Here is a 16458-nt window from a genome sequence, read left to right on the forward strand (position 1 = left end):
CGAAAGCAATTGTGTTTCACCGAATACCACTGATAGTTTCAGGCTAGGTAGTGATCCACCGAAAACCACTGGTAGTGACAGGTTAGGTTGTGATCCACCAAAAACCACTGGTAGTGACACGTGAGGTTAGGTTTGGTTAGGTGCGACAGCATTGCTAATTGAACGGAGTGATCCACCGAAAACCACTGATGGTGAAGGTTAGGTTGTGATCCACCAAAAACCACTGATAGTGACAGGTTAGGTTGTGATCCACCGAAAACCACTGGTAGTGACACGTTGGGTTAGGTTTGGTTAGGCGCGACAGCATTGCTAATTGAACGGGGTGATCCACCGAAAACCACTGATAGTGACACCTTAGGTTAGGTTTGGTTAGGTGCGACAGCATTGCTAATTGAACGGAGTGATCCACCGAAAACCACTGATAGTGACAGGTTAGGTTGTTATCCACAGAAAACCACTGGTAGTGACACGTTAGGTTAGGTTTGGTTAGGTGCGACAGCATTGCTAATTGAACGGAGTGATCCACCGAAAACCACTGATAGTGAAGATTAGGTTGTGATCCACCAAAAACCACTGATAGTGACAGGTTAGGTTGTGATCCACCGAAAACCACTGGTAGTGACACGTTAGGTTAGGTTTGGTCAGGTGCGACAGCATTGCTAATTGAACGGAGTGATCCACCGAAAACCACTGATAGTGACAGGTTAGGTTGTGATCCACCGAAAATCACTGGTAGTGACAGGTTAGGTGTGGTTAGGTGTGACAGCGTTGCTAATTGAACGGAGTGATCCACGGGAAACCACTGATAGTGACAGGTTAGGTTGTGATCCAAAGAAAACCACTGGTAGTGAGAGGTTAGGTTAGGTTCGGTTAGGTGCGACAGCATTGCTAATTCAGCGACTGTTGTTGGAAGTACACTTTTGGAGATCACGTCACGAATGGGAAGGCAACACTATACATACGAGTATACTGCAATCACTGAGACAGGATATGAATATATGGGTACTCACCATAAGTTGACAGAGGAGTGGACAGAAGATGGACTTCTTGTGTTTACGTAGATGTACTCCCTCTTAAAATTATAATTACTAGTTTGGATACAGCACCAAACAGGAGTTGTTTTGGCTAGTTGTACTTCGTCTTAAAACAATAATCACGACTATTACGGAGCTGGAGACACAACTCGATTGTTTCTGTTTAGTAATACTTCCTCTTAAAACAATAATCACGACTATGACAGAGCTGGACACACAACTCAATTGCTTTCTTCTAGTTGTAAGCCTACTTCCTCTTAAGACAGTAATCACGACTATAACATAGCTGGAGACACGACACACGACTGGTTTGTTTTCGTCTGTTATTTAGTTGTACTCCCTCTTCAAACAATAATCACAGTGCCGGTATTGAAACTCGTGATTTGAGTTTGATGTATTCTTGTTCCTCGTAGAAGTTAAGTTGGCAACAGTTGAGAGAGAGACGACAGAGTCATCTTTTGGGGGTAATTATTAATTACTTTGCAATGCCATCTCTATTACTGGTAATGTACTATATGTATCTCTATATATATTGTTTACACCTCAAACTATCAAGTAACATGTTAGCTGAGTGGATAAGCTGATGGACTATGGAGTTGGAGATCGCTGGTTCAAGACGACCTATCGCCAGGAATTTATGACAGGTAAACTTAAGTAAAATGAGTATAGTATGCGAATATGTAAGTGGAATAAGTACGTATAAATTAGGTTAAATGGACGCCGGTGAAATACAGGCGGGAGTTGAAAGAAGGTGAAGACATAGAAAGTAAATGCGAAATTTCTTCAGTATGTTTTGATTTCTCCCCACCCGAAACCCCTCCTACCCAGAAGGTCCCGTAAGTATGTCGTCATAGCTGTGCCGGCGAATTCTGGCCTTGTTCCGAAATGAAGACCATCATCTGGGTCATACAGATACTACGTACATGATTAACTATCAAGGAGCTCCTTAAACATAATTTGTTTTCGTGCACGAAACCTTAACTAACTGAAATCAAGAAAGTAAACAAATGCCATAATGACCATTTCAACTTGAAGCCAGAAAATATTACCATATTACAAGATTATTATGAGGACCTGTTTTAGGAAGTCTATTTCCTTTAAAACCACATGCAGAATTTCACATTGTAGGTTTAAGATCTCCGCGTATTAACACTATAAATTAATCCATTCATTGGTAGCTTAGTTCAGTACAGAAGATGGATGCAGCTAACTTACGAGGCCGAAGGAAACAAAATATAAAAAACATTTCAAAAGGATAACCAAATCTTCAGGCCTTTCGCCTAGATGGACAATCCATCACCCAGGGTCCAATTTCAGGATCATCTCCTCTTCTTGCGTTATAATTTTCTTCTCTTTTTAAGCACAATCAGCAGAGAATGGGTTCCAGCGTCTTCAGGTTAACAAGCAATAATCAGAACAACTGCTGTCTGCATTATCGACCCGACTACGACTGAGAAAGCTTCACTTCTTGCGCCCAGATAGCAACACTACTTAGCTACCTCGCCGCTTAAATTCCAAGTCGACCGCTAGATAGCACACCATCACCAATTAGAGAATGTCCATTGAATCCTGAAGTTTGAATACACGGTGGGCCAGACAAGAAAATGAACGCATAAACAAGATGCATTGTACCATCGCGAAGAATAATTTTAAATCCATTACAACATTTATCGAGTCCAAATTTCATGCAGATATCTGTGGAGAAATTGTGGGTAATTGAAACAAGGTGTTCAAGTTGTCTTTGTGATGAAGCATACAGTTTCAGATCATCCATATACAGTAGAAGTGAATTTTTTTAGATTTATTTTTGATAGTGAATCCATATGTTGTTGAACTCAGTAAGTCTGGTTCAGAGCAAGACAAAACCATAGTGGACTGAGGGAATCCCCTTTGAAAATGCCTCTTTTAATTGGTGGTATGAGGTCAGTTATCACACATTCTTCTCCATTGAGGAGGTTAATAGTAGTTTTCCAAGTCTGCATGTTAGTTTCTAGAAATGTCACTATTTTAGGATCAACTTCATATACTCTTAAGGACCTCAACAAGCCAGGAATGTAGCACTGAGTCGAATGCCTTTCTGTAATCTATGAAACAAGTGTGCAAATTTTGGTTGTTATGGTATACCTGTTCCATGATTATACTATCAATTATTAATTGTTCTTTACAGCCTTCTTCTTCTTCTTCTTCTTCTTCTTCTTCTTGGGAATGAGTGAAACAAAATGGAGAAAGGCAGGTACTAAGATTCTCAGATATGGCTACAAATTAGTATGGAGTGGATACGAGGAAGAGGCCAGAAATGGTGTAGCTTTCCTGATAACAAAAGACATGGACGCCATTACTGAGGTATCCTATAAGAATGATAGGAGTACACAAATTACACGGTAGTGCAGGTATACTTCCCCCATGGTCTGGTACCTTGACGTGGTGGGGAGGCTTGCGTGCCTCAGTGATCCCAAGAGCGATGCCGGCAGGAGCTTCGGCTCCTGGCAGGGTCACCCTTGTCGGTAAGGTCGAGGGTGAGGGGCCAGACTAAATGACAGACCTTCAGCTGTACGTCCTGAAGGAAGAAAATCTTTGTCTCAGGGAGTAGGGAATGAGAACACCACCAGTCCTGAAGTCGTAGCATGGCAGAGGCAGAGGCCAAAAGATGGCAGCCCCCTCACTGCCCTATAGGCACTGTGGGCCCATATCTCACATGCCCGAAATAACTTCTATGAAAAGTCAAAACGAGAGATACACCGGACTACTGAACCCGATGGCAACATGGCGAGGAAAAAGGATTATGAGATATGGAACATGGAATATAAGAGGATTAGCTGGAAAGGAGAATGAACAAGTGGCAGAATTCGAGAGAGCAAGACTTGTTGTGCTGGCACTGACAGAGACAAAAAGGAAAGGTCAAGGGGTGGATACAATGGTGAACGATCATGTACTCATTTATAGTGGAGTTAGCATCAGACTAAGGGCTAAATCAGGAGTAGCACTACTGATCCACAAGAACTTCAGAAACAAGATTCAAGAATGGAAATTCCACACGGATAGAATTCTAACGGTCAACATACGATTAGATCCTGAGATAGAGCTGATGACGTTTATTGTGGTTTACGGAGTGAACGACGATGTAAGAAAGGAGGAGAAGGATAGGTTCCATGAAAAGCTCCAGAATGTGGTGGATGACACTCGAGGGGAAATCATTGTATTAGGAGATCTCAGCGGCAGAGTCGGAAACCAGCCAGAGGGAAGTGGCGGAGCTGTTGGCCGGCTTGGTGAGCACGTGGTTAACAACAATGGTGAGAGGATTGTTGATTTCTGCGTTGCCAATAATCTCGTTGCAGTGAACACCATGTTCCTGTATAAGATGATACATATGTACACGAGGGAGGAACCCAGCCGAGATGAGCGCTCCATCATAGATTGTGTGTTAGTGAAGAGAGATCACCTCCAGAAGGGGACAGATTGTTGAGTTTACTGTGGCTACAAAATAGGAAGTGACCATTTTCTCTTGATAACAACAATGGAAACAACAGAAAAGGTAAAGAGGAAACAACCTAAGAACAAGAAGCAAGAAAAGATTAAGGTGTACATGTTAAGAGAGAACAAGGAGGTACAGGAGCAGTTCACACAGGAAGTGGAGGAGGAATGTCAGAGGATAGAGGAGAGGATCAAGGAAATGGACCTGGAGGGAAAGTGGAACATGTTCAAGAAGATACTATTAGAAGTGGCAAGTCAAGTATGTGGAACAACAAAGGTGGGGGAGTACAAGAAAAGAACAAGCTGGTGGAATGATGATATCAAGGAAGAAGTAAGAAAGAAAAAGGAAATATGGATGAAATACTTAAGAAGCAAGGATGCTGAGGACCATGAAATGTATAAGGAACAAAGAAGAAAGGTTAAAGACCTAGTGAAAACAGCGAAAAGACAGTCTTGGGAAGAATTCGGACAAAGAATGGAGAAAAATTATAAAGAGAACCAGAAGCTGTTCTATAGAGCACTGAAAAACATGAGAAAGGAGAAACAATGCCCTCTTAAAGTTTATAAAAGATAAGGAAGGGAAAATCTTAACAGAAGAGAAAGAAATAATGGAGAGATGGAAATAATATTTTAATGATTTACTGAATGGAAATGAGAATGAAGACAGCTCATGGTCAAGTGAGGAAAGAGAGGAGATGGAGAGAGAAGGAGAACAAGAAGAAGGAAAGGACTTAAGGATAAATGAAATGGAGTTGGCTATTAAACAGCTCAAGAATGGGAAGGCCCAAGGACATGATGGAATCGCCCCAGAAATGATTAAGAACTTGGGAAAGAAAGCAGAAGACTTTCTATTCAAGATTATGGTGGAGGCCTGGAGAATAAAAAGGTACCTAGAGATTGGGAGGTAGCAGTCATCATCCCCATCTTTAAGAAAAGAGACAATCGAGAGTGCAGTAATCATCGTGGCATATCCTTGTTATCAGTGCCTGGGAAGGTCTTCTCAAATATCCTGGAGACTAGATTAAGAAAACCGAGCTTGATAGCTGCAGTCGCTTAAGTGCGGCCAGTATCCAGTAATACCAATATAAATGGTCCGTTATTGGACATTATAAATTTTCCAGCTAACTCATTCTTGGTTGCCAGCGTTTCGCCCTCGTGTGCTAGGGTGGGCTCATCAGTTGGTACCTAGCACACCTACCAATACGCTGGCTAGTGCATACCGTGGAGGCCACTGCGTAGGCTAACTGGAGCCACCGGCAGTGCCAATGCACTGAGAGACTTTGTCTCATTACCAAAAATTGATGCCCGCTTGGCCATCAGATGATATAGATGTTGATTCCCATAGGGAATCTGAAATATTTGTCCTGAATGAGTAAATTTATAATACCAATATAAATGGTCCGTTATTGGACATTATAAATTTTCCAGCTAACTCATTCTTGGTTGCCAGCGTTTCGCCCTCGTGTGCTAGGGTGGGCTCATCAGTTGGTACCTAGCACACCTACTAATACGCTGGCTAGTGCATACCGTGGAGGCCACTGCGTAGGCTAACTGGAGCCACCGGCAGTGCCAATGCACTGAGAGACTTTGTTAGCTGGAGTTAGCTGGAAAATTTATAATGTCCAATAACGGACCATTTATATTGGTATTATAAATTTACTCATTCAGGACAAATATTTCAGATTCCCTATGGGAATCAACATCTATATCATCTGATGGCCAAGCGGGCATCAATTTTTGGTAATGAGACAAAGTCTCTCAGTGCATTGGCACTGCCGGTGGCTCCAGTTAGCCTACGCAGTGGCCTCCACGGTATGCACTAGCCAGCGTATTGGTAGGTGTGCTAGGTACCAACTGATGAGCCCACCCTAGCACACGAGGGCGAAACGCTGGCAACCAAGAATGAGTTAGCTGGAAAATTTATAATGTCCAATAACGGACCATTTATATTGGTATTATAAATTTACTCATTCAGGACAAATATTTCAGATTCCCTATGGGAATCAACATCTATATCATCAGTATCCAGTATTCGGGAGATAGTAGGTTTGAACCCCAGTGTCGACAGCCCTGAAAATGGTTTTCCGTGGTTTCCCATTTTCACACCAGGTAAATGCTGGGGCTGTACCTTAATTAAGGCCACGGCTGCTTCCTTCCCACTCCTAGCCCTTCCTTGCCCCATCGTCGCCATAAACCTATCTGTGTCGGTGCGACGTAACTTGAAGAAGCCCAGTGTGGCTTCCGTCCAAATAGAAGCACGCAAGATCTCATATTTACTGTTAGGATGGCCAGTGCAAAGTTGCTGGAGAAGAATAAGACCCTTCATGCTGCCTTTATTGACCTGAAACAGGCATTTGACAGAGTCCTGAGGTCCAAACTATGGAAAGTCCTAAAGGAGTATGGAGTTAGCAAGTCACTTTGCAGTTCAATCATGAGTCTCTATAAGAACTGTCGGAATTACATGCGGGCAGGAAATGTGAGGTCAGCAGAGTTCATTACGAGACAAGGAGTCCAGCAAGGCTGCAGTATTAGCCCTCTTCTTTTCATCGTATACCTCGACCAAATTATGAAGCTGTGTCATGAGAGAATCAAGAAATTGATGGTCGGAAATTACCTCATGCGGCCAGTACGATTTTCTGACCTGGCATTTGCTGATGACCTGATTGTTGTTGCCTCCAGCGAACAAAACCTGCAACACAACATCAATGTATGGGTGGAATAGCTTAAGAAAAAAGGCATGGAGGTGAATGTGGACAAGACGAAGACTATGGTTATCAGCAGGAATGAGGAGAGACACTGTATCATGGTCGATAGTAAACCATTAGAGCAAGTCAAGTATCTTGGCTCAATCATCAGCTCAGACAGGAAGATGGAGGAGGAAATAACAGAAAAAATAGGAACAGCATGTCGCTTGTTTAATGCCATCCGAACAAACTTCCTCAACAAGAAGGAGATCTCAAAGTGCACAAAATCAGCCGTTTACAAATCCACCTTTATTCCCACATTGATCTATGGCTGAAAATCCTGGGCGCTAACAGAAAGAACCAAGAGCAGAATCCAGGTGGCAGAGATGAGGTACCTTAGGAAAGTAGAGGACAAAACCAGGAGAGACAGGATCAGGAATACAGCCATCCGGAAAGTATTGAATATGAAGCCACTGGAGAAAACCATCCAAGAATATCAATTGAGATGGTTTGGCCATGTCCACCGAATGTCGACAGACCGCTTGCCGAGGTTAATGAGGGAGGTGAGAATGGAAGGAAGGAAGGCTCGAGGAAGACCACGGAAACATGGGAGGAGGGGATTAGAGAAGCATTGCAGGAGAGGGGACTCTCTGTACGAGAGGCCGTAGCCATTACCTGGAGATAGGAGTAGATGGAGATCTCTCGTATCCTCGACACCTCATGGTACAAGAGGACCGGATTAAGTAAGTAAGTGCAGGCATATGCACCACAGGTTGGATGTAGTGCTCAAGAGAAGGAACAATTCTGTCAAGATCTAGAAGATATAATTGATGAAGTAAACGTCGTCATCCTTGGGGACTTAAGTGCAAAACTTGGGACAGACAGACTTGGTTATGAGGAAATCATTGGACCACATGGGTTTGGGAACAGAAATGCAAAAGGCGAACAACTGCCTGATTTGTGCAGAAGAAATGGATTGATCATCAAAAATACTTTCTTACAAAAACAAGACAGCTACAAGGTAACAAGATATAGCTGGGATGGAAAACATTTCTCATTGACTATATCATCACTAGGGCCCGGATTTAAAAAAAAATGCATATGTGCATATGCAATTGTGTATTTTGACATATTTTGAGGGTTAGTGCATATTCTAGACGTAACAGCATATTCCGGTATATAATGTCTGAATTTAAGGACAATTATAACTGTTACGGGGTTACCCGTGGAATGCAGAGGTGAAAGAAGGTGGGGCTGGAATGGGTCTAACTACAAAGCCGAGATATGAATTAAAATTTCATTAAAGGTTATATTTCAAAAGTGACAAAACTTAACAATAGTCACATAGAATTTCAAAATTAACAAGTAACAACAAGTCGACAACTAGCCAAAAATCAGGTACAGGAAAAGACAAGATTTAGAACCGTTCTGGGCCTTACGCCCCTTACTTTACAATTCCCTTGAGCTCCCAGCTCAAATAACCGAGCACAATACATTCAAGGGCAGAAAACCCCTTCATTCAAGGAGCACTTGCTCCCAAATTTTAACCTCAAGCCTCCCAGAGGCACCTTTCCAACACCAGGAAGAGCTGACCCGCTCTCAATTTTTCCAGCCTATTAAAGGCAATGCCAGACTTTTACACATGATTGCCATCAAGGCACAACTTACATCAAAAGAAACGGGGGTATCCCGTACCCAACCTACCGGTCCTTAGTAGAAAAAGAACAGGTTAAGTAAATGGCCCAAAATACAAGGATGAATGGAGGCGTGTACTTGCACTCCTACATGAAACTTCTTAAAACCTAAGAGGTGCTAGGCTGATGAAACAGGGGCTAGTCCCAAGCTATGGAGGTGACTCGTATAATGAATGAATTTAACACATTAAGGAAGAGTAGAAAATCTGTTACCAAAAGTCACCTCAAGGCAAAGTGAAGGGGAGCTCGAGAGGGTAAAGCACTCTCTATCCCCGATTTACAGTTACAGATATACGCAGTTTTTACATAGACTGAAAGAGATTTACATGTTTCTAGAGATAGGTTACATGTTAAAGGTTTCGGACCTTCCCCGCAGGTTAAACTGCTGAGCTAGCAAGAAATAAAGATGTTAAATGGCCATTACCTTATTGAAGGGCTGCTGACTGATGAAAGAGGCGCTTCCTGCCTCCTGCTACATGTCCATCCACTAAGTTAGATGTTGATGAAGTGGCCAAGAAAATCAGCAGTTTTTATACCCTCGGGGAAGATTTGAGACCTTTCATGAATAAACAAGCCACACCTTCTTTATTGGTTAGTCTTGAAAATACACTCAAAGTCGAAGAGGAAATACATGATTGGTCAAAAATTAATTAAGGAAATTCTGGATTGGCTAAGGTCAAAACTGGCAGAAAGAAAGATTAATATTGCCAACCCACAAATGAAAGAATGAAATTTAGTAAGGACAAAACTTATAATTACAAAATTTCTTCAAGAAAGTTCCTTCACTTCGCACCAGGGTGCATGATCATAGTTTTTTAGGCAGTGACATCTATAAGAGAATGTCCACACTTCTTGATCAGTAGAAAAGAAAACAAGTTGAAATCCACACAGTACTGACAACTTCGTAATCACAAAGTTTACGGTAGTGACATCTTCTGAGTAAACTTATGAGTTGATACAGTTTTCAAAGTTCAGAGTTACTCCTGTAGAGGAGTTCCAATTGGCGCAATATTTAAACTTGTGGCATAGGGGTGTACCGCCCGGTACAACAACTACTAAAATAAATCTGTTTTGTACATCCCTAGCTAGTTGCCTATTTTATGTGCATACCTCGCTAGTTGGTATTTTCGACTCTCTGTGTAACGGCACTTTACTATAACAACTGACAATGGCAACATATAGCTTAGGTGTGGGTAGGCAGGCTGGACTTCCCTGAATTCCTCTCTCTACCACAGCAGATAATAATCTCAGGGGGTTGGGCACTTGGCCAGAACAGAAGTATCTTCAGTTCACTAGTTATGTTCCATTTTAATGCCCTGCATCTCATTTTTAAAAGCGTTATAGTTTTTTTTTAAATGCCTAAGAGAAGAGCAGCAGAAGAGATTTACTAAATCAGTGGGTGTCGGGTAATGGGGGCTATTCAACAGATGGTGTCATCGTGCACTGTCAAGTTTGCTCAAAGGAAGTGAAATGTGAAAAGAAATTTCAGCTTGAACAGCATTCAAAAACAACTCTGCATATTAAAGCAAAGGAGGAGAACAACAGCTCACCACAACAACTACATCTTACACAGGTAAAGCCCAAGTCCTGTGGTGAAAAATATCTAATTCCCTTCATGGGAATTTAGAATTTTCCATTCGGAATTGCTAGGCGGGCAATAATTCCAATGTGGAGATTTACCTCTCGTATGCAGTTATCAGACTGTGCCTCTTATATAGGCTTCTGATAAGTTCACCTGCATACACCCAGCGTCAGTGGGTAGGATCTGACACATCCGACTCTGACGAGTCTAGTGTCAGACCTAAGACAAAACGCTGGTTAATAGAGCAAACGCCTGAAAAGCCTTACATCTGATATATTTTTGACATGCTCTATTGGTGAAAAATATCTAATTCCCTCTATGGGAATTTAGAATTTTCCATTCGGAATTGCTAGGCGGGCAATAATTCCAATGTGGAGATTTATCTCCTGTATTCAGTTATCAGACTGTGCCTCTTATATCCCACTCTGACAAGTCTAGTGTCCCTCATTGACGATCGAAGCTGACCGTCCAACGGATTGCGCTACACCGCAAGCAGTCACGGGAGTTTATGGCTCCTTGAAAACGTGGTCTCGCCAGGTGGACATAGTAATTCGTGAGGTTTCACCTCGGGACGTGCCATCGACGTCGAGGAATTCTATTACTGTAAGGGTTTCCCCAGGCAATCTGCATTCATCATTGCATTCTTCTCTGCTACATAGTTGTGGACTCGGTAATCTCTGGGGTCCCCTCTCCACATCAGGGGGTTTTTACCCCCTAGGGAATATTCTGTCTTTAAGACAGCCATATTATCATAATGGATCTCATCGCCACCAGCACCATCGCCGCTACCACATCGACAGCCACCACCACCACTGCCGTACTGTCACTTTCATCTGTGACACTAGCACAAGCCCATGCCACGGGCCTCATGTCTTCCGAGGAGCATCCCATTCCCTCTTCTGCACATGGAAGTCACCTCTTAGTACCACCAGCGCCGCAACGAGAGCCATCCCAGGGAGTTAAACGACGTCTCGCCACACCAAAGGAATCAGTACCACCTAAAGTCGTCGCCATCGAGACACCGCCACCGCCACCGCCTCCTCCACCTTCACAGCACACTGACTCCATGGAAACAGCCAATATTCCACCAATAAATACATCATCCACCACCGAATTTCCTCCTCTCTCTGGCAGTCATCGTCCTATAACCAACCCCCGTCTCCTGCAAAAACCACCCCAATCTACCCATACTTTCCTCCTTCAGAACCCATCCCCTGATTTCCGTTCATCGCAGAAGATCTTCCGAACACTTCTCCGCTTCAATCTTCGTCGTGAAGACATCGCCGACATCAGGCCTACCAACCATGGATACCTCATCAAAGTCACCAGTGCAGAAGCCGCCAGTCATCTTTCCAATTTAGTAGGTGCTCATCAACTGGGCTCCAGCTCACCATTTAAAATTCTTTCACAACCCAAACAAAAGACCCCTCCCCCTCCACCCCGCCACAGTCTCTTCAGCTGTGTGATCAGGGGGGTCGACCCGGATATTCCAGACTCCGAGATCCTTGCGGAGCTTAACGCCGAGGGCGTTCCCGCAAGAAAAGTCTTTCGAATTAAGAACGTATCCGGGCCGACCTTCATGGTGCGGGTGCTGGTCCCCACCACCGAAGATCTTGATAGACTACTTTCCACAGGTGTCTCAATATATCGCCAGCACCACCGAGTGGAGCCTTCCAAAGCCCCTCCTCCGCAACCCCTACGCTGCGAACGGTGTCTACAGTACAACGTCCACAAAACGGCCGACTGCAAAGCACCAACACCTATTTGCGGACACTGTTCCCAGCAACATCCTACTCCAAAATGCCCCAACACCACACAACCCCCTCACTGCAACACGTGTGGTGACTCACACCCCACCTACTCCCGTCTCTGTAAGGCCCGTCCTCCTCCCCCTGACAACCGACCCGAACTTATCGCCCCCGTTCGGACCGTTGACCCACCTACAGATCTCAACCGTTCCCAGTTCTCTCCTCCTGCCATCGAAGATATCATTCGCTTCACCACTCTCACTCTCCTCAACCTATTCCCATATCACCGACCATTAGTCCTCTCTCACCTGCAAGCAGCGGCCAATCAGACTTTCAACCTACATTTTGTCACCTCCCACTCAGGCCTAAACTCCCATTTTCAATTCACCCGCTTGGAGACTCTTGTTTGATGGCTTGTCGATCCAAACGTGTGAATTCCTCCCCTCCCATCTCCATTCTCTTCATCAATATCCAATCATTTTCCACCAAGCGTCTCCACCTCCTGACTCTCATCCAACAGTACCCCGTTCACACCATCTTACTGAACGAAACCATGCTCTGTCCACGAACTCCAGCTCATCTTCCTGGATACATCCTTCATCGAGCAGATCACCCCGACGACCGCGGACGAGGGGGATCAGCAATAGCTATAAAAGGTTCCCTTCCCACTCGCCTTCATGTTCCACCTCATCCCCTTCACTTTCCAGAATCCATCGCCGCCACAATCTACTTTCGCTCCCGCATCCTACATCTCGCTACAATTTACACGCGTTCCACCCAACCCCTCCCACTAGATTACATCACTCACCTCAGCAGAACCTTTCCGCACTACATTCTTCTTGCCGACCTGAATCTCACCGACAGATCCGTTCGAGAAATGCACAGCCTCCACTCCCTCCTCAGTGCCATCGATTCCTCCCTTCTCCCCCTTCCCGGCCCAACACGCCCCTCCTCCCAGACCACACCTGATGCCATCATCACACATAATTCTCTTACACATCTCACCTCTATTACACTTCTTCCCAGCATTGGCAGTGATCATATCCCTGTTCTATTACAAATCCCCACTCACCACCACTCCTCAAATACATCACCTCCCCAACCAGTACCCAATTTTGCTCAAGACAATTGGAATTCATATCGCTCCGCCCTTTCCAACATGCTCCCACACTCTTCTCCACCTCTGACCGACCAGACCTCAGTTGATTCACTTCAGGATCTCCTGCACTCTTCTATCTCCTCTGCTTCCCAAGCACACATCCCCACCACTTTACATTCACCCTCCAAACCGCGCCTTCCGCCTAAATTTCTCCGTCTCCAGAAACTTTCTCAATCCTATCTCCAGGATTTCACCCGCACCCGTGACACCTATTTTCTCCGTCGGCACCGCCAACTAATCCGCACAGTACGTAACTACCTTATCTCTTATAAACGTCGTTCATGGTCTCAAACCTGTACAACACTTAACTCCTTACATGCTCATCCCTCCCAATACTGGCGTCGTCTTTCCAGCCTCCTCGGCCAACACAGCACCCCTACCTATCCTATCATTCACCAAGGAAAGTCTCCAGCTAACACCACGGAAAAGTTGGAGATCTTCTCTGAACATTTCGCCTGGCGCTTCAACAACCAAATCTCCCACCACTTCTGCTTTGCTGACACACCGCTCTATCATGATATTCAAGCTTCTCCTAAACTCATTCCCTCTGCTACACACACACCCTCCCCTCATCCTCTCAATTCTCCCATCACCCCCACCGATATTCATATCGCTCTCTCCAAAACTCGCAACACCGCACCCGGCCCCGATAATATCCGTTACCGCCATATACGTGAAGCCCCTCCCATCCTCTTCACTCTTCTAGCCACCCTTTTCACTTTTATCCTCCATACCGGTTTCTATCCAACCGCCTGGAAGAAATCCATCATGCTTCTGTTCCCCAAATCCGGAAAACCCTTGTCCGACTTAGACTCATACCGACCAATATGTCTCATTTCTGTCCTAGCTAAACTTCTAGATAAAATCCTGGTCCGCCGCCTCCACTCCCACCTGTCGTCCCATCACCTTCTCCCGCTTTCCCAAGGAGGTTTCCGTCCCGGCTTATCCTCACACGACCAACTCCTTAAGCTCATCCAAATAGCCTCCAATCACCTCAACCATGGAAAACCTTCCCTTCTCATAACTTTCGATTTCAACCAGGCCTTCGACTCTGTTTGGCACGCAGCCCTCATCTTTAAACTTCACTTTTTTGCCCTACCTACTACCTACATTCGCCTCATCGCCTCTTATCTCTCCCACCGATCTGCTAGGATATCCATTAATCGTGAACTCTCCTCTTCATTTTCTATGTCCTATGGTGTTCCTCAAGGCTCCCCGCTATCCCCAATACTCTTCATCTTGTTCGTAGCAGATATTCCTCAACCACCCGCCCCCATTCAGTTACTTCAGTTCGCGGACGATACTGCACTTCTAGCACCCCTTCCCTCCGTCTCTAGCATGAATAACCTTGTACAGCCTTACCTTGACTCCTTTCTCTCCTGGTGTGACAAGTGGCATCTCCGTATAAACCCCTCCAAAACCCAATCAATCTTAATCCGTCGTAGCCGCCGTCGCTTTTCAGTGACCCGTGACCCTGGACTCCTCCGACTCACCATCCGCGACACCCCACTTACCGTTCAACCCTCCCTCAAGTACCTTGGTGTAACCATAGACGAATTCCTCACTTTCCGCCCGCATTTCCGGACCCTTCAAACCAAATCTTCCCGTCGAGCCCGGTTGGTTCGCCGGCTTGCCGGGACTACCTGGGGCCTTAACTCCCACCTTCTCCTACTCACCTACACCGCCTTCATTCGTTCTGCCATCGTCTATGGTTTCACCGCCTGGCTGGCTGTTGCAGACTCTCACCCTACCCTCCTTAAACCTTTCCTATCCATGGAACGCCGCCTAGTTCGCATCGCCCTCCGCCTTCATCCACTCTTTCACACCTCTGACTTGTACAACATCTTCCCAATTCCCAAACTAGATACCTTCGTCTCCATTCTTGCTGCCCGCTATTTCCAACGTTCCCTTGACCGCAACAATCCTATACTCTCCCTTCTCCTGCACTCCCCTCTCAAAACCCCTCTCTTTATCCCCACCCCACTCCATATCTTCAAATCTCTCCACCAGACCCCTCCACTCGGACAGCGTGTGGAGACTGTCTAGGGGCAACTTTTCTCATTTACATTGCTACCAAGTCCTCTACTTTTTCACTTAGTACCTATTTTCTTTAATCTCTTTATACAATTCATACTTAATGTACTGATAATTAATCACCTATTCCTTACTTTATATATCTCCAAGATAGACCATATATACATACTTCGCTTCTGCCTCCTCCTGTATAATTTACGTATATTAACTGGAGTGTACATGTCCGATATTTTGCATTAGGCTCTGCTAAGGAAGGCTATGTCACTAAGTATGCTTGTTATTTTTATTTTTCCCAAACTTTGTAACATGTACTTATGATATTCATCACCTTATGTGTTTTTTCTTTTCTCTGTCAATTTATGTTACCCACGAAGTCTGTTGTATCCATTTTTGCATCATGTCTGTATTGAACAAAAAAAAAAAAAAAAAAAAAAAAAAAAAAAAACAACGCTCACAGAATGTCCCGCCTCCCCCCCTATGCCCGTCATATATAATAAAGAGTAATCCTACGCCCACCTCCAGTCACTCTTGCACTTCAACATCTCCTCCAACGCATTAATCCTTTTTTTCCCCCCATCTCTCTTTTCCTCCAATCCCACACAACCCCGTCCAATCCCCTGGCCAGGGAGAGGGCGACACCCTCTAGGTGGCCCGCCCCACCCCCTCAGGGTGGGGAATGAAAGCGTCCGAGCGAGCGAGCGAGCGTCTAGTGTCCGAGGCTGATCACCGCTGCATTCTCGAGGAGCGCTGGTTTCAAAAATCTCTGAAGACTCTCCTTGTTTTTTGTTGCCGGCCGGGTGGCTCTACATCTTTAACTCAGCTCCCCGCCGGACTCTAAAGAATATAGGCCTGACACCGAGTTGGAAGTCGGCCGTTCCCACACCATGCGCACCTGTGTCATCCCCGATGTTAATCCTGCCATATCCGAAGAAGAGATTTGCTACGCCCTTCGCACCGCTGGCTACCCAGTCCACGATGCCCACCGGATGTTGGATGCCTCAATTTCATCACCATCATCGCAGGTTCTTCTTTATCTACCTACGTTGGACGAC

The sequence above is a fragment of the Anabrus simplex genome, chromosome 10 (assembly GCF_040414725.1).
Source record: "Anabrus simplex isolate iqAnaSimp1 chromosome 10, ASM4041472v1, whole genome shotgun sequence".
Taxonomy (NCBI): domain Eukaryota; kingdom Metazoa; phylum Arthropoda; class Insecta; order Orthoptera; family Tettigoniidae; genus Anabrus; species Anabrus simplex.